This window comes from Triticum urartu, chromosome 4A, assembly GCF_056163025.1.
Source record: "Triticum urartu cultivar PI428250 chromosome 4A, HENAU_Tu73, whole genome shotgun sequence".
Classification (NCBI taxonomy): Eukaryota; Viridiplantae; Streptophyta; class Magnoliopsida; order Poales; family Poaceae; genus Triticum; species Triticum urartu.
Genome location: NC_141876.1, coordinates 195,315,409 through 195,337,896, shown reverse-complemented (window position 1 = coordinate 195,337,896; position 22,488 = coordinate 195,315,409). Strand labels below are relative to the sequence as shown.

General features: G+C 43.0%; 1 pseudogene; it reads right to left on the bottom strand.

Annotated features, from left to right (window-relative positions):
- Positions 1-13,038: 13,038 nt before the first annotated feature.
- Positions 13,039-13,870, bottom strand: LOC147975355 (uncharacterized; annotated as a pseudogene).
- Between the last annotated feature and the right edge of the window lie 8,618 nt (positions 13,871-22,488).

Below are 22,488 nucleotides of genomic sequence, written 5' to 3'. Positions count from 1 at the left end.
ACATTGCAGGTGAAGTGGACTTAAATTATTACCTGCTTGTATTATCTTCTCTCTATATGTGAAAGTTAACATGCATTATGTTTACTAGTAAAGTGCCCGTGCGTTGCAACGGCTCAAAAATAAATAACTATGTTCTCATGTATCTAATAAAAATAAAAATACAAAATAGCTGCTTATTGGAAATTGAATATTTAGTGTTAGTAGTATATGAGTTGCAATGTATATAGACCTATTTTAGATGTATATTCACTCATTTTGCTCCATATGCAATGCATATAGACCTATTTTAGATATATATACTCACTCATTTTGCTCAGTATGTAGTATATATTGAGACTTATATTTAGGAACGGAGTGAGTATGAGAAAATATAATTTCAATCCTCATTCAGAATGTCTGCAAACACTTTTACGACAAATCAATGATACCTAATGAATTTGAGAAAACAACACAATCAACAACATAATATGCAACCTGTCATCATCAACATAACATGTAGCTCAATGGGTTTAGACCCGATGCTGTAACAACACTCTATCACTTCGTTAACAGAAATGGTACAATATTTTTAGATGAAATGATCGGGAAGACAAAGTGAAACAAATAGCAAGCAGAGAAACATTACTTACTTGCTATGTAAATTAGGTTTTGACAACAGAAATGGTATAATGTTTAAAGTATACGACAAAATTGGGCTTCATGAAGTAATAATAAGCATTTGACTAAATACTACCTTGCTTACTGTGGACTCCAATTAGCATATGCTATATAAATGAGGTTTTATACTCAAAGAAAAACATCACTATTGGCTAAGCATAAGCTTAATAGACTAAACTCTAGGAGTTTGGAGCAAAGGTTGGCTGAGGTGACGTGTGACTGCTTCTATTCCATGTGTTCCAAAATACTTGAAGTAAATAATGTGTTACTCGATTATTTCCTCACCGCCTTTCCATCTGCACTAACTAAAGTAGTAAATGGTGTATTTTTCTTTCCTAAATAAAAGGGTTCAATAAACTGTTGAGTGTGTAGAGCTAGACATGAAAGTAGACAAAAAGAAAGTTACAGTTTCAGGAAAACCTAACAATATCTAAGGTAATGATTCAGTATGTACAGGTGGCCACCATGTCATGTTTGGTTGGGTTATACTCACATACACTTCAAGGGTAATCAAGTGGATAAGCACCAATTTAAATTCAAACCAAAACTTCATGGTGTGATCTCAAATCTGCGTGCACACTCACATGCTAGCACATGATTTCTGAAACCATGCACACAACAAAATCTGAACCACGGTCCTACACCCAACCATTGTGGATTTTTTAATTAAGGAGAGAGAAATGTGAGGCACCCCCGTGTTGAGCACATGGCTTGGACGCGGGTGGTGGGCTGGGTGTCCAGCTGCGCGAGCACCCAAACTGGTTGACGCCCACCTCTCCATTTACCCACTTAGCGGTTAATATTGACACTCATGTTGGTGCTACAGTGTGATCCCATGTACCGAATTAGAGCTATCATATGAGTAAGTAAAACCCTTGTTTTCATTTAAGACAATTCACAATTAGACTAAACAATTACTCTTGTTTTCATATTTCAGCAAAATATCCATGAAACCTTCGTCCTTTTTTGGGGTAGACGATGATTTTGCATTCATCATATGGATATTCTTCCTCGTGTAAAACAAATTATCTTGTGCACTATGTTGTAGAATTTTCTGCTCACAAAACAAAGTCAGTGTAAAAGGAAGAGATTTTTGCTGCATGTATATCAAAGCAAGCACCAAGGTAGATGGCTTACTCCCATGGTTTGTCACCCTAATTACCAGTATACACAATCTACCTCTCTCTTTGAAGACATTAGTTCACTGTCAAATTGAAACATCTTCTCTAACTCAACTTTGAGTTCATCATAGTGACTAAACTTTGACATATCCACTGATCTACCAAGTCTAACACCTTGCGCATGAACCTGCAATACCATGGGGAATGAAACATAAATTAATCTCATGGTATTGTTAATCCTAAATATTGCTAGGGTTGTTGCTAGTGATCCATGCATCCTTTAACTTTCTCTTACCGTGGTTAGCTTCATGAACATGTCATCTTTCTATTGGTGTGTTTATGTTGTCATTTAATGCTTTGTGGTGAGTGGCATGAGCTCGCACACTTGCTATCATGAATCTGTTTATGCCATGCTCTATTTTTCTTCTAAGTCTGAAACTGTTAATAAAACTTGCTATGTTTACATGGGTTCCATCATATCTTCTGTGAATTTTTGGCTCATGTTCAGTAAGGTAGTTTTGTTCTATGCATTTAGTAGAATCATGCCATGCCTTTGTTTTCTATGATATGTTCCTGTAGCATGTTGTTTGCTTGCTCTAAACATTGCTTCCTGATGTTGTTTTTGACATGTTAGTATTTTCACTAAGTCTGTGAAGCTGATATCTTTTGCACTTTTGCCATGCTTGTTTGAACCTGTTCTAGTGTGATTTAGCCGTAGCTCAGTGTTCATGTTTTGTCAAGCATCTCTTGTACATCACCTCCATATGCTTTGTTGCTATGTTGGAGTGCAGTAGCTTAGTTTTCTGTTGCATTCTAAGTGGCATCATGCTGTTAATAGCATATTTGCGTCATTCTTGTTTTGCTTGCCATTTGCAAACCGTGCATCCGTTTCCGGTGATCCTTATATCGCTTTCGACCGAAATCACCTCATATTTCTAGCGGCATACTTGGTTTGCCAAGTTGATGCCTTGATCATTATTTCCCTTCCGGAGCACGCATATGCATGCATATCATGCCATGTATTGCATCATGTTGCTTGTGCATTGAACCATGATTGATTGTTGTTCCATTGCTTGTGTTCTTGATTTGGGTAGAGCCGGGAGACGAGTACGTGAACGAGGAACCTGTTGAGTATGCTAACGAGGATCAAGCTTTCAACAACTCTGAGAACATTGCAGGCAAGATGACCATACCCTCGATATCACTTCTATCTTTGCTTGCTAGTTGTTCGTTGTATCGCTATGTCACGCTACCTACCACTTGTTATATCATGCCTCCCATGTTTCCATGTCAAGCCTCTAACCCACATTTCTAGCAAACCGTTGTTTGGCTAAGTTGCTAGTTGCAGGTGAAGTTAAAGTTTGTTCCATGTTGGAACATGGATATGTTGGGATATCACAATATCTCTTATTTATTTAATGCATCTATATACTTGGTAAAGGGTGGAAGGCTCGGCCTTTTGCCTGGTGTTTTGTTCCACTCTTGCCGCCCTAGTTTCCTTCATACTGATGTTATGTTCCTTGATTTTGTGTTCCTTACGCCGTTGGGGATTTATGGGACCCCCTTGACAGTTCGCTTTGAATAAAACTCCTCCAGCAAGGTCCAACCTTGGTTTTACCTTTTGCCTACCTACCACCTATACCTTTCCCTTTGGTTCTGCAGACTCAAGGGTCATCTTTATTTTAAATCCCTCCCCGGGTCAGTGCTCCTCTGGGTGTTGGTCCGAAATGGGCAGCCTGTGGGGCCACCTCGGGGAAAATTGAGGGCTGGTTTTACTCGTAACTTGTCCCATCCGGTGTGCCCTGAGAACGAGATACGTGTGACTCCTATCGGGATTTGTCGACACATCCGGCGGCTTTGCTGGTCTTATTTTACCATTGTCGAAACGTCTTGTAACCGGGATTCCGAGACTGGTCGGGTTTTTGCGGGAGAAGGAATATCCTTCGTTGACCGTGAGAGCTTGTGATGGGCTAAGTTGGGACACCCCTGCAGGGTATAAACTTTCGAGAGCTGTGCCCACGGCTATGTGGCAGATGGAAATTTGTTAATATCCGGTTGTAGAGAACTTGACACATGACTTAATTCAAATGAATCAACCGCGTGTGTTGCCGTGACGGTCTCTTTTCGGCGAAGTACGGGAAGTGAACACGGCCTTGTGTTATGCTTGAACATAAGTAGTTTCAGGATCACTTCTTGATCACTTCTAGCTTCTCGACCGTGTGTTGCTTCTCTTCTCACTCTTATTTGCGTATGTTAGCCACCATATATGCTTAGTGCTTGCTGCAGCTCCACCTCACTACCTTCTCCTACCCATAAACTTAAATAGTCTTGATCTCACGGGTGTGAGATTGCTGAGTCCTCGTGACTCATGGATACTTCCAAACAGTTGCAGGTGCCGAGGATACCAGTGCAGGTGATGCTACCGAACTCAAGTGGGAGTTTGACGAGGATCTGGGTCGTTGCTATGTTTCGTTTCCTGATGATCAGTAGTGGAGCCCAGTTGGGACGATCGGGGATCTAGCATTTGGGCTTTATCTTCCTTTTCTGTTGGATTTGTCGTAGTCGGTCTTTGAGTGTATTTGGATAATGTATGAATTATTTATGTATTGTGTGAAGTGGTGATTGTAAGCCAACTCTTTATCACTTTCTTATTCAGTACATGGGATTGTGTGAAGATTACCCCTCTTGCGACAAAACTACCATGCCGCTATGCCTCTAAGTCGTGCCCCGACACATGGGAGATATAGCTGCATTATGGGTGTTACACATACTCAACCTAGGAATCTGTACACTATCTAGTTTTGTTAGTTTTATCGTTTGCTTGTGTTTTGACTTCAGGTTCGTAATATGTACTTGAACAATAAGAATCTCAAAAATCATAATTTAGCCATCACAACATAACGCCGAGTTCTACAAACCTACAGGCATACTGTGTGCATATATATATACACACACATAAACACATCGATCAGATGGTTAACAATTTCATTTGGAGCTCATGAATAAAACCTATAGGTACGTCATGGCACTGGATCAGTGGTACAACCTCGTGAATTAAATCAAACCTTACCTTCAGATGACCAGATTCCGTTGTCCCAACAAAGTTGTCCACTTCGCTGAAGTGTTGCTGCTAGTGAAAGGCAGAGCACCAACACTCTGAAGACGTTGATCAAGTGCTGGTCTGTTGGTGGAGAATACAATGACTGGGTGGCCTTCCTCTGCCCAGGGCTCCTGCCTCGACAGGGGGTTGGCACCAGGGTGGTGGACTAGCACCGTCGCCCATGGCGGCGTCAAGCTTCGACAATCGGACAGCGCATGGCTGGGACCAGCGCGCCCCCACGACTATGATTTATCCTATTCATGGGCAGGACCAGCTAACTATAATTTGAAATGAATAGTAATTTTGCCATTAATCTCTAAGATACCGATGTTGTACAACCAAACAAACAAAAGCCGAATGAACTAGTATAAAGCAGAGAGAGGGAGAATGAAATCCTTGATGAGCCCACAGGCAGGCATCTCTGGCAGTTTTTCCCTCGGTGATACTGATTGTGATAACAAGCATGGTGGTGATGCCAACAAAGTGCTATAAATCCGATGGCTTCCCCTTATGACAGGGTCACACAAGTCAACAACTCGTTCATGAACTGTAATTTTATATGCAACGACAAACAATATTGATTTTTTGTGTTCAAAAGTTGAATAGATTCCACATGAACCTCAAGAACAAACAGAAACCCCACACCCAGTTAAGCATCGATGAGTGGCAACAAAGGGAAAACAAAGTGCGGGTAACAACAACATACATTAGGAGCAAAATGAAACCTCATTGTTGTGGCCCAGTATTTGGAGGCGTTGAGGTTGTCGAGGCTGCATCTTAGGGTCTTGTAATACTCCTCCAGGGTATGTTGTCCAGAAGCAGGAAGAACTTCGTGAATAGAGGAACAGAGAGAGGGGGATGTTCTCCTACAACAGAGAGGGAGCAACACGAGCCTCACGAATAGAGAAACAGGAGCTGCAAAATGAATCAAGTCAAATCGGACAGAAAGAGAGAGAAGGGTACCTTGTTGATGAGCTCCATATCGTGGGAGCAGCCGAGCTGCGTCGTGCCCTATAAAGGAAGGAAGCGATGGCCGCCACCTCCTCCTCTCCTTGAGCGATGCCCTAGAAAGGAAGGGTGAAAGCAGATGACCTTGAGCACCCCCGTCGCTTAATGATGACGCGATATTGAATCTGGTATTATCACGACGGCCGTGGCCGATCTGGCCACCGCCTGAACTGTTGCCCGATCTGAAAGATAAGGTGAGGGGAGGAGGGGAGAGGGTGGGGGTTTTCATGGAGGTGGTGGAGAAAATGGCGGAGGCCAGGAGCGAGGTCGCCGGTGGAGCCCGAATGAGAGGAACATGAGGAGGAAACTGCGGTGGAGACTCTCTATGGTAGACGAGACGCGTTTCGCTGGCGCTGGAAGCACAAGGAAGGAGGAGGGTGAAAGGAGATGGATAGTGGTGGCGGGTGGGAAGAGAATAACTCGTCTGTTCCATCATGGCGGCGGCTCCTCTCGGATCCGAGCGGCGGTTAATGGCTCCTTGATGGCGGCTGTGGCGTCCTTGAGGATTGACGTTGGAAACAGATCGAGGGGAGACTCATTGACTGGGTTTTTTATGTGCGAGGGAGAGACGGAAAGAACCAGACGGTGGTGGGAAGGAGAGACGAAAAAAATCAGACGAAAGTGATGGGACGAAAATAAACAATGGACGCAATCCTATCAACTTAGACATTAGGAGTAGAGATCATGGTTCTCAGCGTAGGTTACATACGATGGATCATTGACTCTTTTTTATTAATATGATTATTGCCTATGTTTCTTTTGTCATTCTTCGAAGTCCCAGTTGGAGTTAGGAAAAGACTGGACTTTTATCGACCGCGTTTCTTTTGGAAGGGTGATGAGCTAAAAATAAAATATCGTTTAGCCAAATGAGATATCATTTGTAGACCGAAAGACCAAGGGGGTCTCGGGATTGAGAATCTTGAAGTTAAGAACAGATGTTTTCTCAGCAAGTGGTTGTGGAAGTTATCAAGTGGGACTGACGCCACTTGGGTGCAAATCCTCTGTAGCAAGTATCTTCAAACCAAAACTTTGTCTCAGGTGACAGTAAGACCGACTGATTCACCCTTTTGGAAAGGGCTTATGAAAGTAAAGCTTTCCTTGTTTAATAGGACAAAGTCTATTGTTAGTGACGGTGCCAGCACGCGATTCTGAGAGGATACTTGGCTCGGAGAGGAACCCTTAGCCATCCAATACCCGTCTTTGTATCGTATTGTTCAAAGACGTGAGGTTTTTGTTGCAACGGTATTACAATCAGTCCCCCTTAATATTCAGTTCAGAAGGGCGTTAGTGGGTAATCATTGGGAAGAATGTTTACATCTAGTAAGTAGACTGATGGACGTTCAGCTTTCCCAACAACCCGATGAATTATGCTGGAAGCTTACTAGGTCGGGAGTATTTACAGTTAAATCAATGTATGTTGATGTTATCAATTCAAGCTCGATTCCTAGTTCCAAACATGTTTGGGCTGTCAAAGTCCCTTTGAAAATCAAAGTGTTTATCTGGGTTCTCCATAAACAAGTTATTTTAACTAAGGATAACTTGACAAAGCGTAATTGGACAGGACCTACTAGGTGTAGTTTCTGTGATCGGGATGAGACGATCAAACACCTTTTTCTTGATTGCCCGCTAGCTAAAGTTTTATGGAGGACGGTCCATATTGCTTTCAATATTACTCCACCGAGTTCAGTCAACACATTATTTGGAACGTGGTTTAATGGGGTAGAGCCTGAGTTAGCGCGACATATTCGTATTGGAGTCTGCGCCTTGGTGTGGGCTCTCTGGAATTGCAGAAATGATTTAGTTTTTAACAGGACAACACACATTCATTTTTTGCAGGTTATTTTCAGAGCCACGTCGTTGATCCGTTCATGGTCGCTACTCACTCCGACGGAGGCCAGGGAGCGTTTGGTTACTGGATCTATCCGATGGGAGATGGTAGCTCGGGATATCTTCAACCGGTTTGGATGGCGGTCATGTAATAGGATAGGCAATTAGTTTACCTATCTCTCTTTAGCCAGCCGGTTGTGGCGTCCTTTATTTGGCTAGTTTGTGTTTCTAGCCCATGTTGGCTCTGTGTGAGCTTTTTTTCACTTTTTCTAGTTGGAGACTTTGAGACCTTGTTGGAACTTATTTATTTGGTTTAATAAGATGGCCGTATGCATCGCTCTGATGCAGAGGCTGGGGAGATCCCCCTTTTAGAAAAAAACAAAGTGTGTCCGTGACTATAAAATATTTTTGTATTGTCACCCTCCCACTTTTCTTTTTCTTATACGTTGACGCACCCTACTACCACTGGATGACGCTGTCGTCCAGGAGTACCACTACCCCACTGTCACCAAACGACATCTCCATGCATGAGTACACCGGTTGTCCCAGGACATTCGAGATTTTCCAAATCCTCACTGTAATTGCAAAAGAACTTCAACCAATGGCTCGCTGATAATTTCCCCAATCTCCCCCAAATACTACAAGAGGTTAGGTAGAGTTCACACTTCATTTTTTCACATGTGCAATTGAGAGTCAAGTATATTATCCATACAAGGTCCTCAAAATTATTGTATTTTCATGGCCACATAATGGATGAACTGCAATCAGGATGTACAGTCCTCATCTCATTCCATCATGCGAGTTACATCTATATTCACTGAATTTATAACTGAGGATGAAAGGCACCTTGCAACAACTTGGATATAAGCAACAGCCCCTTGCTTCACCATAATCCAGAGAGATAAGTCCTCGGAAACCAAAAAAATAAAGTGGGCCAAGATCAGATAATCACATGGAATAAGCAACTACCTGAGTTGGAAACAAATTGTACTAGTACACAAGAAACACAATTTTGATTCATCATTGCACACTTTAAAACTAACGAATGCAGGGCCATCAATCACTTCACTTTGAAAAAAAGGTAGCAAATAAGTTTATTGCACATTCTTGTATACTCATGCCAGAAATTAAATCTAACATGATGAAATAATGATCAGACATTTGAGTGGAAAAATCTAAGATAAAGCACAATTGCTTTCACCAAGAACTGAACTACTAATGCCAGAAATAGTGCACATGCATCGAACTATCTTGTTTTGCATCCAAGGCCAGAATTAAGCATGGACTACTCAAGATCGAAACACCATCACTAAAGGCTATAGAAATTTCGGCAAAGAAACATCACTAAGTGCGAGCTCTCCTGGCCATCGATCTAGTATATCCTTGTAGGTGCGCCAACCTTGCCTTCCATTCGTGAGATATGCTATAAAGTCCACATGTATGAGTAGTTATTCGAGGATATATAGGGATGCCTGTTGGGATAATTATGCATCTCTGGGATGCCATTAGTAGGAACTGATTGCATCTAGATCACCTTAAAAGCATGAACAGAGAAGGGTTTAGGGGATCATTACATGTCACGGCAATGGACATGATCGCCTGCTTGATGCAGGCTTGATGCAGGGGTGATGTAGTCGAAGTAGAGGTTCTCCTCGACGTCTTGATTCCTTCAGGACGCCACCGGCACTGCCCAGGGACAGCGGCAGCGGCTGGCTTAGGTCTTCCCGTCGCTGCAGCACTCCCCCTGATCGGATGGGGTGAGAGAATATCGGGAGGAAAGTAAACCTTACATGAATTGTGATCTCGCAGGTGGCCAGCTCTCTCCCGTATCCTTTTAATATGGCGCTGGCGACAGGGGACCCAAAACCTGAGTTGGTTTTTGGGCGCCCCCGATCAGGGCGCGTTAGTTCTGATCGACGCTCATGTACGTTGGTACGTGGACCCCTTCACTTATCGTTATCCCTTCATTTTTTTGTTTGTTAGACTAATAGATCTAACTGGCCTGTTTAAGCCGTCAGATCAAAACCAACATTCTCCCCCTTGATCGTTAGGCTTAACTTCATTCGCCCATTCTATATAGGAATGATGTATCAAAGTGAGGTGTTACTACAGCTCGAAACGCTATAGAACCTCAACACTTATAGCACACCTTCCTATTTCGAAATGGAAAACATTTTGCTAATTGGGGAGTGGTTTATTTTAATGCTCCTCTTATTCTAGAATCATAAGGCTTCCAGTAGTCCCATGCCGGCAACATGCTCACGAAAAATACTGGGTGGTAAGCCTTTTGTTAGCGGATCCGCAAGCATATGCTTCATTCTTATGTGTTTAACATCAACTGTTTGATCCTAGATTCTATCTTCAACAACACGATACTTTATGTCAATGTGTCTGGCAGCATTACTTGACCTGTTGTTACTCGTATAGAAAACTGCTGGTTCATTATCGCAGTATAATAAAATTGGTATAGATATGCTGTCAACCACTTTAAGTCCGGGAATAAAATTCTTTAGCCATACAACCTGCCCGGTGGCCTCATAACATGCTACAAATTCTGCTTGCATCGTAGATCCAGAAGTTAATGTTTGTTTGGAGCTTTTCCATGATATAGCTCCTCCCGCGAGTGTGAATATATAACCTGACGTGGATCTCTTACTATCCACACACCCGGCAAAATCAGAGTCTGAATAACCAACAATTTCTAGGTTATCAGTTCTTTTATATGTAAGCATGAAATCCTTAGTTCCTTGCATATAACGCGAGACTTTCTTTGCGGCCTTCCAGTGGTCCGGTCCTGGATTTGATTGGTATCTGCCAAGCATTCCGGTTACAAAACATAAATCTGGGCATGTACACACTTGAGCATACATGATGCTTCCGTCAGCTGAAGCATAAGGAACCGACTTCATTTGATCAGTTTCATATTGGTTCCTCGGACATTGAAATGTCCCAAACTTATCGCCCTTAACTATAGGAGCAGGTGAGGGTGAGCACTTATGCATATTGAATTTTTTTAGTACTCTCTCAAAGTATGCCTTTTGAGATAGTCCTAACGTTCCTCTGGACCTATCTCGATGAATCTTGATGCCGAGGACATACGAGGCTTCACCAAGATCTTTCATATCAAAACTGGATGACGGAAAATTCTTGGTCTCATGCAGCGTATCCTTATCGCTACATGCCAACAATATGTCATCAATGTATAGGACTAAAAATGTGAACCTACTGCCTTTAAACTTAACGTATATGCAGTTGTCCAGAACATTTTTGGTGAAACCAAAAGTTTTGATAATTTTATCAAACTTGAGGTACCACTCTCTTGAAGCTTGCTTCAAGCCATAAATTGATTTCTTTAGACGAAATGCTAAATCTCCCTTCCCTTCCACAACAAAACCTTCTGGCTGAGCCATGTAAACGTTTTCTTTTAAGTCGCCATTTAGAAATGCCATTTTAACATCCATTTGGTGTAGTTCTAGGTCGTAGTGAGCTGCTAATGCCATTATGATTCTGAAAAAATCCTTGGTTGACACAGGAGAGAAGGTTTGCTTATAATCAATGCCTTCTCTCTGTGTATACCCTTTTGCCACTAGCCTTGCCTTGAACCGTTCGACATTCCCTTTGGAATCATACTTGGTTTTGTAGACCCACTTGCAACCTACTTTCTTAGCTCCATCGGGAACTTCTACTAAGTCCCATACGTCGTTTGAGCCCATAGATTTCAACTCGTCTTCCATGGCAACCAGCCATTTGGACGAATTTTCGCTTTTAATGGCTTCCTTATAGGAGGTTGGATCCTCCACCTTTCCCATATCATTCATGTCCTCCATTAGAAAAGTGATATAATCATCTGATATGGCTTTCTTCCTCTCACACCGTGGTCTACCCATGGGCGGAGGTGGTGGTGGAACATCATCATTTTCATTATTTTCTTGGAGATCCTCATTTGTGTTTGGATTCTCATTATTAGTTTCTAGATCACCATTCGACCGAGAGACTGAACCGTGAGATTCAGGATCATCATATGGCACATTTCTTCGTATTGGAAAAACAATCTCTTGGATAGTCGGGGATGGCACACAAACTCGCTTCTCCTCAAGATCGATCTCCCTTAAATTTGTGACCTCATTATCCTCAAAAAATACTGCTTGTCTAGTCTCCACAAATTTGGTTGTGTGACTTGGACAATAAAAACGATATCCCTTTCCCCTATGAGGGTATCCATCGAAAAAACAACTAACTGTTTTTGGATCCAATTTCTTAAATTGTGGATTGAAAACTTTAGTTTCAGCAGGGCAACTCCACACCCGTAAGTAATTCAAGCTCGGTTTCTTTCCCGCCCACATCTCGTAAGGTGTGTTCAGTGCTGACTTAGTTGGAGCAAGATTTAGTATGTGTACAGCTGTCTTTAATGCCTCTATCCAAAGGCTTACTGGTAAACTCGAGTGACTAAGCATGCTTCGCACCATATCCATAAGGGTGCGGTTGCAATGCTCGGCCACACCATTTTGCTGTGGTTCACCAGGCATTGAGTATTGAGCAATGATTCCATTTTCAGATAAGAACTTGGCAAAAGGTCCACGAATCTGCCCATAAGGAGCATGCCTACCATAATACTCTCCCCCGCGATCAGACCGTACAACTTTGATTTTTGAGTTCAGTTGATTTTCAACCTCCCCTTTATAGACTTTGAATTTCTCCAAAGCTTCCGATCGTTCACGTATGGGATAAATATATCCATAGCGGGAAAAGTCGTCTATGAATGTAATGAATGAATCAAAACCATCTACAAACTTAACATTAAGTGGTCCACATATGTCGGTGTGAATTAATTATAAAACCCTTGTGGCTCTTACTACTCCTTGCTTAATTGTTTTTGCGAATTTTCCTTTAATGCAGTCGACACATTTGTTTGGATCTGAGAAGTCTAATGGGAGGAGTATTGCATTTTTAACTAACCATTCCATTCTCCCCCTCGAAATGTGGCCCAAATGACAATGCCACAATTTCGAAGAATTACTAACTCCTTTCCATTTCTTCTCAACATTAATTTCATCACTCACATGCATAACTGAATCATTATTAAGAGATAACATGTATAGTTGGCCTCGTCTAACACCGATGCCTACATTCTTATTACATTTGATCAATTGCTTCTTGCCAAAATGGCACTCATACATATCATCATCTAAATGAGAAACTGAAATCAAATTCCTACTTAAGGTAGGCACATAAATAACATTATTCAATCTAAGAGTGTGGCCAGTGTGTAGCTCCAACGTGAGAGATCCCACAGCTTCAACATCGGCCTCAACTCCGTTCGCAACCTTAAGCTTTGTTGTTCCTCCTCTTATAGTTTGGATCGTATCGAATCCCTGCATAGAGTTAGCAACGTGAGTGGTTGCCCCTGAATCAATCCATCATGACTTTATAGAAAATCAACATAAAGAGATTCATCTACAAAAGTAATTTCATCAATACCTCTTTTGTTCATCCATTTTAGAAAGCCTGGGCAGTCCCTTTGATAGTGTCCCTCCTCTTTGCAGAAGTTACAAGCATTTTCTCCAGCAGTGGAGCTACTGGGAGCAGAAGAAGAACTACCGGCTTCTTTACCTTTTAAAGCCTTAGGGTTGAATGGCTTAGTGCTTTCTCTCTTGACTTGCTTTTTCTGAGGCTTAGGGAAACCTTTCCCGTCATGCTTTCTCTTGTTAGAGCCAACATGAAAAGCATGGTCTTTCTTCTGCCTCATGATCCTCTCTTCCTCCTGGACGATCCTTGCGGTCATCTCAGAGAGTTGCCATTTTTCCTTTAGAGAGTTATAGTTGACCTTAAATTATTCAAACTCTTCTGGAAGAGACTCAAGAATAATTATGACAAGAAGGGCTTCACTTAAAGAACACTCCAAAGCCTTAAGTTTGGTGTAAGCATTTACCACCCTCAATATGTGTTGCCTAACGTTTCCGTCAATAGTGTATTTTAGAAGAAGCTTAGCAAAAAGCTCATGAGCATACACTTTGTCGGAGCCTTTAAATTGCTCCTCCATTTCAGTGAGGAATTCTTTAGCAGTGTCTTTCTTAGGGAGTGCTTCAGAAATGTCCGGCGATATTGTCGCTTTCATGATGAGAAGCGCAATATGGTTAGACTTGTTCCACTTTTCCATCTTAACATCATAGTCCTTCTTGAGTTCTGCATACCTTGTAGCACCTACCACAGGTTTGTCTTCCCTCAAGGCATAGTCAAACTCATTAAAACCCAAACATAATTCGACTTGGGACTTCCAACGAGGGAAGTTACTCCCTGTAAGTGGTTCGATCGTGTCGGACCGGAATGGAGCGGAAGCTGAAATCATCATAAAATTTCATAAGTAAACTTGCATGATTATAAATTTACGTTGGTAAATAAACAAACATGCCAAGTATTTAATTTCAACTCCATGTCAAAACATCGTTGGGAAGAAAAAACATGGAATTAAAATATCATAGGGGATGACTCATAATAATAAAACAACGTTGGTCCGAATTAAAATTAGAGTCATTTCATTCTCAATTTAAACATCAACATAAAAAACGTTATTATCATTTGATGTCTAAAAAAGTTCATCATGCATAAACACATAATAAATCCTGAACAAAATATCTCGTTGGTTCAATTTTACCCAGAATAATAATGTGTTCATTATATTTTTAGGCATTTTCTGTTTTAAACAGTGCAAAACATGAAAGATATTAACTTACAGTGCACTGGAAAACACAGAAAAATGCGACGGCCCAAAATACCCACAGTTATTCAAGAGCCCAACCCAGCAGCGAAAAATCATAATAAAAAAATGCTGGGCCAAGGCAACCTGGGATGAAGCATGTGGACGAAAATGGCCCATTAATGCCCGCTGGCCCGAGTCGGCACTCCGCGTCGCTGTGAGCCATGTGATCGAATCGGACGGCCGGCGCGGCTTGCGGCCGGAACAATAATGCCGACCGGCCTAACCCTAGTCTCACTTTCTCCCCTGACCCCCCCCACCCCCGCGTTTAGCGCTACAGAGAGCGGCGGCGACATTCAACGGTGGCCCGAGGCGCGCCGGCCATGGCGGCGCGGCGGCTGCGCTCGCTGGAGGAGCGTGCAGCAGGATGAATCCCGCGCGCTCCCCCATTGAATGTGGCCCCGGCGTCCGTGCTTCATGGTGCATCAAGGGAGGAGGGACGCCGGCCACCGCGACATGAGGGGCGACGGCGACGAGCTCGTCCATTCGAGTAGCGGCGGTGGCGGCTAGTAGACGTTCCGCGCGTCGCTCCGGTGGGAGGCGACGGCGTCGCGACGTCTCCGCCCTCGCACTATGGTGGATGCAGTGCGGGCCCCGAAGGGAAAGGCGGCTACACGGTGCATTAGGTGAGGATTCTCCTCATTCTTCTCCAATTCGTGTACATAGTGCGTGATTTGTGGTGAAAACACTCCTAATTTCAGAATTAAGGTTCTTTCGAATTGGGGAAAAAATACTAGGGTTCTTGAACATGGGAGGGTTTGCTACTGTTGATCCCTCTGCCTTCTAATTTGTTATCAAAAACCGGAATCCGTACTTAAACATGATTGATTCTAATTAACCGTGACATAACCATGAGCATTAATCTTTAGCATGGGTTAATTAAAAGGGAACTGGCATTAACAGTAATGATCCGAAGCAAAACTAGGGTATCACATAATTATTTGCAGACGGCAATTGGCATGAACGTCAAACAGTAGCATGATCATAGGGCTAAAACTTGCAATCTTGATCTTAAAAACCCTAAACCTGACTTTATCTAAAACTTGATGTTGATCTACAGATCAATAATGTAGGGACCTATTGCAATCAAAATTGGTGACTGATACCATTGTTGGGATACTTATACATCTCTGGGATGCCATTAGCAGGAACTGATTGCATCTAGATCACCTTAAAAGCATGAACAGAGAAGGGTTTCGGGGATCATTACATGTCACGGCAGTGGACATGATCGCCTGCTTGATGCAGGCTTGATACAGGGGTGATGTAGTCGAAGTAGAGGTTCTCCTCGATGTCCTGATTCCTTCAGGACGCCACCGGCACTGCCCAGGGACATCGGCATCGACTAGCTTAGGTCTTCCCGTCGCTGCGGCACTCCCCCTGATCGGATGGGGTGAGAGAATATCGGGAGGAGAGTAAACCTTACGTGAACTGTGATCTCACAGGTGGCCAGCTCTCTCCTGTACGTATCCTTTTAATATGGCGCTGGCGACAGGGGACCCAAAATCTGAGTTGGTTTTTGGGCGCCCCCGATCAGGGCGCGTTAGTTCTGATCGAGGCTCACGTACGTTGGTACGTGGACTCGTTCACTTATCGTTATCCCTTCATTTTGTTTGTTTGTTAGACTAATAGATCTAACTGGCCTGTTTAAGCCGTCAGATCAAAACCAACAATGCCATCTTATGGGATTGTATTTTATTTGTTTTACAAAAATACATTGAACTCCAAATACAAATACATTTTCCTGATAGCTAGAGCAACTACAAGTGCTTTGGTTTATACACAATAAAAACAAAAGAAAAGAAGTGTGTGTACAAGCTAACAGATATATATTATGCCTGTACATGCTATATCAGCACAATAGTATCAAGTTGCATTGCATGTCTCAACTGTTTATAGTGGATAATGCGTGAGAGCATTCATTCATCTAGTGAACATGCTTGCGTTAATGAGTTATAATGGTGTATCTCCTTTGCTAAGTTTTAACGTATTAATAAACTAATTATGTTTCTTAGGCAAAATATGTCATAGAGAAGTCACAACGGGTTGATGGTTCATATGTAGTTTCTTTCAAAATAAATATACCTTCTTACCTTGAACGACAACCGTTGGTTCACACCTTGGATCAACATGTATTTTTTCCTCGAAGGAAAAGACCAGTCGGTGAAAGAGTTCTAGATTCGTCAGTCTTTCATGATGGCAGCAACCTCACCAGGCTTGAACTAGAGAATCCAGTAGCAAAAAACAAGGGAAAATCTCAGGCAAAGCAAGGATAATAAATAGTAATAATAAACACATCATGCACATAAAAATTTGAACTTATGGCACTCTCAGGCATGGTACATTAGGATTTGATTGTAAAATTGACTACCTTCTTAAACAACAAGATAGTTGTTACCAACACCATGCAATAATACTATATGGCATGATATAACAACCAGTCAGTGCAACCAATCCAAGTGAACTTGAGGTAACATGAGGCACAACTATGCATGAGTACAACGCCACACACTGCTGCACGTCCTCTCCAGGTAAACCACGCCATAGTTCTCCCATACGCCGGCGGCGAGTAAGGATGTGTGCCTGGTGTGCAGGTGGGCGATAAATACTTTTGATGGTTCAGTACATACCATATGGTCAACAAACAATGCAAAGGAATTACATTTATATTATTAGTTTACAAAAAAGAAAGCACTGTCTTCCTCTTCATGACTATACAAACAAATGTATAGATTGTTGCAAATTAAATCCAAACAAGAGAATCAATGTGTCATGCCTAATTTACAGTACATATTTGTGAGGGTAAACAAGAACTTGTCTCCCCTAATTAATTCTAACTCAAGCTCTTTTTACGACTTCTCAACTGCAAAATCGGGAAACCATTTTATGTTTGTTTCTACACCAATGTAATAGCTTTGAAGATTTCCTACACCAATCTCGGTCCCATGAAATTCCATACAGATTGTTTAGATGAAGCAAGAGCAACCATGTCTGGTAAAATAAAGATATATCAACTTCACAAAGGTACTCCTGAATATATGTCAATTAAACATGCACATCTCTCTATGGTTCTACCTTCTACATCTTCAAGATTTATAGTTTTCTTGATACAATTCTTTCACACAGAGCTACTATAAGGAGGCTTCATTCAAGTGCTAGTAGATGTCTCCTTCAAAGCTATTTATATCGTCCTTTCAAAATATGGATGGACTTGAAGGTGACTGTATATCTAAAAAAGCAGTGCTATTCAGAGGCCATACTGACAGCATATTCAATATTTTTCCAAGTTATGTAGAAAATGTGGGCGCCAAAAAACATAATTTCAAAATTGCAAGGTATTGGTAAGACATAAAACAGAAGGAGATACCACTCAAGTCACATAAACTTTAGATAACATTGCAGTTAAGCTAAATTGAAATGGATTAGTAACCTCGAAATGTTAGAACTAAATCTTAAACACTTGTAACAAAAATGCCATCGTACTCAAGAATTTAAAGAGATAGAAATGTTTGCACTTACATTCCTCTGTTTATGTGGTGTGTTGTTTTGTTAATCCACTTCAAATGGAATACATTTGGTGTTTCGGCATATTTCCTGGTAATATGGACAAAAGAAAGATATTACAAATACCATTCATATGCCAGTCAAATGTTGAACAATTACAACTATGAAATACAAAAATATCAAAAGTGATGGAAGATGGTTTCAAAAACACCAATGACATGCACTCTTGGATACCACCAAGACATGGGAATGCATATTTTTATTCGCAACAAAAATTACATAATCCGTTCTTCTGCTTCTATACTTGAGTTGTTGGCACTGGGCCGGTGGAGCCTTTACTCGCCTAGTGGTTTCTGCATGTACAATGTACACAACATAGCTGGCTGAATGAGTTGATAGATCGGATCCCGACAAGACTCACACATACTTAACGTTGGCTGCCCCTCCCTTTATTCAATTACATGCTGACAAAGTTGCACACATAGAGGAAGACTCGATGGATTCTTGCCAGTTAGAAACGAACACAAGCAAGCACGCAGGTGATGCTGATTTGTTCGCCAAAGATGTGGGTCGCTTGATGCAGCGGCGAGAGGAGACATAGAAACAAGATGTAATCTGAAAGGCAAGCAATAGGTGTTGGGAAACGTAGTAATTTCAAAAAAATTCCTACGCACACGCAAGATCATGGTGATGCATAACAACGAGAGGGGAGAGTATCGTCCACGTACCCTCGTAGACTGTAAGCGGAAGAGTTATGGCAACGCGGTTGATGTAGTCATACGTCTTCACGATCCGACCGATCCAAGTACCGAACACACGGCACCTCCGAGTTCAGCACACGTTCAGCTCGGTGACGTCCCACGAACTCACGATCCAACAGAGCTTCGAGGAAGAGTCCCGTCAGCACGATGGGGTGATGACAGTGATGATGATGCTATCGATGCAGGGCTTCGCCTAAGCACCGCTATGATATGATCGATGTGGATTATGATGGGGGGCACCGCACACGGCTAAAATATCAATGATCAACTTGTGTGTCTATGGGGTGCCCCCTCCCCCGTATATAAAGGAATGGAGGGGGAGGGCCGGCCCTCTATTATGGCGCGCCCTGGGGAGTCCTACTCCCACCGGGAGTAGGATTCCCCCCCCCCTTCCATGTAGTAGGAGTAGGAGAGAAGGAAAGGGAAAAGAGAAGAGAAGGAAGGAGGGGGCGTCACCCCTCCCCCTAGTCCAATTCGGACTAGGCCTTGGGGGGGGGGGGGCGCAACCTGCCCTAGGAAGCCCCTCTCTCTTTCCCCTAAAGCCCAATAAGGCCCATATACTCCCCGGCGAATTCCGGTAACTCTCCGATACTCCGATAAATACCCGAACCACTCAGAACCTTTCCGATGTCCGAATATAGCCTTCCAATATATCGATCTTTACGTCTCGAACATTTCAAGACTCCTCGTCATGTCCCTGATCTCATCCGGGACTCCGAACAACCTTCGGTACATCAAAACACATAAACTCATAATACCAATCGTCATCGAACGTTAAGCGTGTGGACCCTACGGGTTCGAGAACTATGTAGACATGACCGAGACTCATCTCTGGTCAATAACCAATAGAGGAACCTGAATGCTCATATTGGCTCCCACATATTCTACGAAGATCTTTATCGGTCAAACCGCATAACAACATATGTTGTTCTCTTTGTCATCGGTATGTTACCTGCCCGAGATTCGATCGTCGGTATCTCAATACCTAGTTTAATCTTGTTACCGGCAAGTCTCTTTACTCGTTCTGTAATGCATCATCCCGCAACTAACTTATTAGTCACATTGCTTACAAGGCCTATAGTGATGTGCATTACCAAGAGGGCCTAGAGATACCTCTCCGACAATCGGAGTGACAAATCCTAATCTCGATCTTTGCCAACTCAACAAGTACCATCGGAGACACCTGTATAGCACCTTTATAATCACCCAGTTACGTTGTGATGTTTGGTAGCACACAAAGTGTTCCTCCGGTATTCGGGAGTTGCATAATCTCATGGTCAGAGGAACATGTATAAGTCATGAAGAAAGCAGTAGCAACAAACTAAACGATCATCGTGCTAAGCTAACGGAATGGGTCAAGTCAATCACATCATTCTCTAATGATGTGATCCCGTTAATCAAATGACAACTCATGTATATGGCTAGGAAACTTAACCATCTTTGATTCAACGAGCTAGTCAAGTAGAGGCATACTAGTGACACTCTGTTTGTCTATGTATTCACACATGTACTAAGTTTTCGGTTAATACAATTCTAGCATGAATAATAAACATTTATCATGATATAAGGAAATAAATAATAACTTTATTATTGCCTCTAGGGCATATTTCCTTCAATAGGACAAACCAGTCATGAGGCTCCTTACCTCGACTCGGCCATCTGCACCAAGGACTAGGGCAACATGAGGACATGAGGGGAACGTATAGAGTGCATAGTCTAACTGTCATCGTCCGCGATGGCAACGTGGTGGCTTCAGGGATGCCCATCCGATGGTGGATGAGATCGGTCGCGGTGGTAGCTAGGTGGCTTCAGGGTCCGCCGCGGTGAAAGTGGGGCGGCTTGAGGGTTGCCCATGCAATGGTAGAGGAGGGGTGGCGAGAGGATAGGAGAAGGCTAAGACCGAGATTTAGACCTGATCTGCGGTAGCCTTCCTGAGATCGCCGGAGGCAGACGCGTGCGTGGGGTTGTGTGGCGGCCTCCCACGGATCGGCGGCGGCAGAGGCGTCCGTGGGGTTCCGCGACGATGGCGAGAAACAGGAGTGTCACGTAAGTGCATGATCTACGGTGGCGTCCCTGGGATCGGTGACAGATCTGCGAAGGCGACGACCGCGGCGGCGGCAATCCCAATGAGGCATCCGTGTGGGGATTCCACAAAGATGGATCCACGAAGGTGACGAGGCGGTGGCGGCATCCTTGGGTTAGCATAGAAAGGATCAAGGCCGGTGGTGGGAGGAGTAGAACATTTTTTTTCTACTTTAATGATTTGTGAAGAGATAAAACCAGTATGAGGAGGTGGTGGGATGAAGAAAAACCGAACGAAAATAAAACGTACCAGGTTACCAAGTGCTCCATTAAAAGTAGAGAAAAATTTATATAAATAAGGTAGATTGGATATAAAAAAGTGAGGTAGGACTTTTAACATTTAGCGTGACCTAGCTTAGTTGGCTTTGACATTATATATTGGGCGGGAGGTGTGTGTAACACCCTCGATGCGGCTATATCTCCTACGTGTCGAAGCACGACTTAGAGGCATAACCGTATTGAAAGCAATGTCGCAAGTAAGGTAATCTTCACAACAACCCATGTAATAAATAAAAGGGGAAAGGATACATAGTTGGCTTACACTCGCCACGTCACACAAATAATGAATAACATTACAATCATCCAATGCACTCATGGTCCGACTACGGTACCAACATAAAGATCAACCCCCACATGCGACACGGTCCCCGATCACCCCAACTGGGCACCTCTACTGATCATCCGGGAAAGACACATAGTAACGCCGAGAGTCTTCATCGAACTCCCACTTGAGCTCAAGAGCATCGTCTGGAACGGTATCATCGGTCCCTGCATCTGGTTTGGAAGTAATCTGTGAGTCACAGGGACTCAGCAATCTCACACCCTCTTGATCAAGACTATTTAAGCTTATAGGTAAGACAAGGTATGCTGTGGAGCTGCAGCAAGCGACTAGCATTTATGGTGGCTAACCTATTCGCAAAAGAGAGCGAGAAGAGAAGGCAAAGCACGGACGAACAACTATGATCAGGAAGTGATCCTAGAATAACCTACGCCAAGCATTACTCCAACACCGTGTTCACTTCCCAGACTCCGCCGAGAAGAGACCATCACGGTTACACACGCGGTTCGTTCATTTTAATTAAATTAAGTTTCAGGTTATCTACAACCGGACATTAACAAATTCCCATCTGCCCATAACCGCGGGCATGGCTTTCGAAAGTTCAAATCCCTGCAGGGGAGTCCCAACTTAGCGCATCACAAGCTCTCACGGTCAACGAAGGATATTCCTTCTCCCAAGACAATCCGATCAGACTCGGCATCCCAGTTACAAGACATCCTCGACAATGGTAAAACAAGTCCAGCAACACCGCCCGAATGTGCCGACAAATCCCGATAGGAGCTGCACATATCTCGTTCTCATGGCACACTCAGATGAGACATCCTACGAGTAAAACCAGCCCTCAAGTTGCCCTGAGGTGGCCCCGCAGTCTACTCAGTCGGACCAACACTCAGAGGAGCACTGGCCCAGGGGGGGTTTAAATAAAGATGACCCTTGGGCTCCGGAAACCCAAGGGAAAAAGAGGCTAGGTGGCAAATGGTAAAACCAAGGTTGGGCATTGCTGGAGGAGTTTTATTCAAGGCGAACTGTCAAGGGGTTCCCATTATAACCCAACCGCGTAAGGAACGCAAAAGCTGGGAACATAACACCGATATGACGGAAACTAAGGCGGCAAG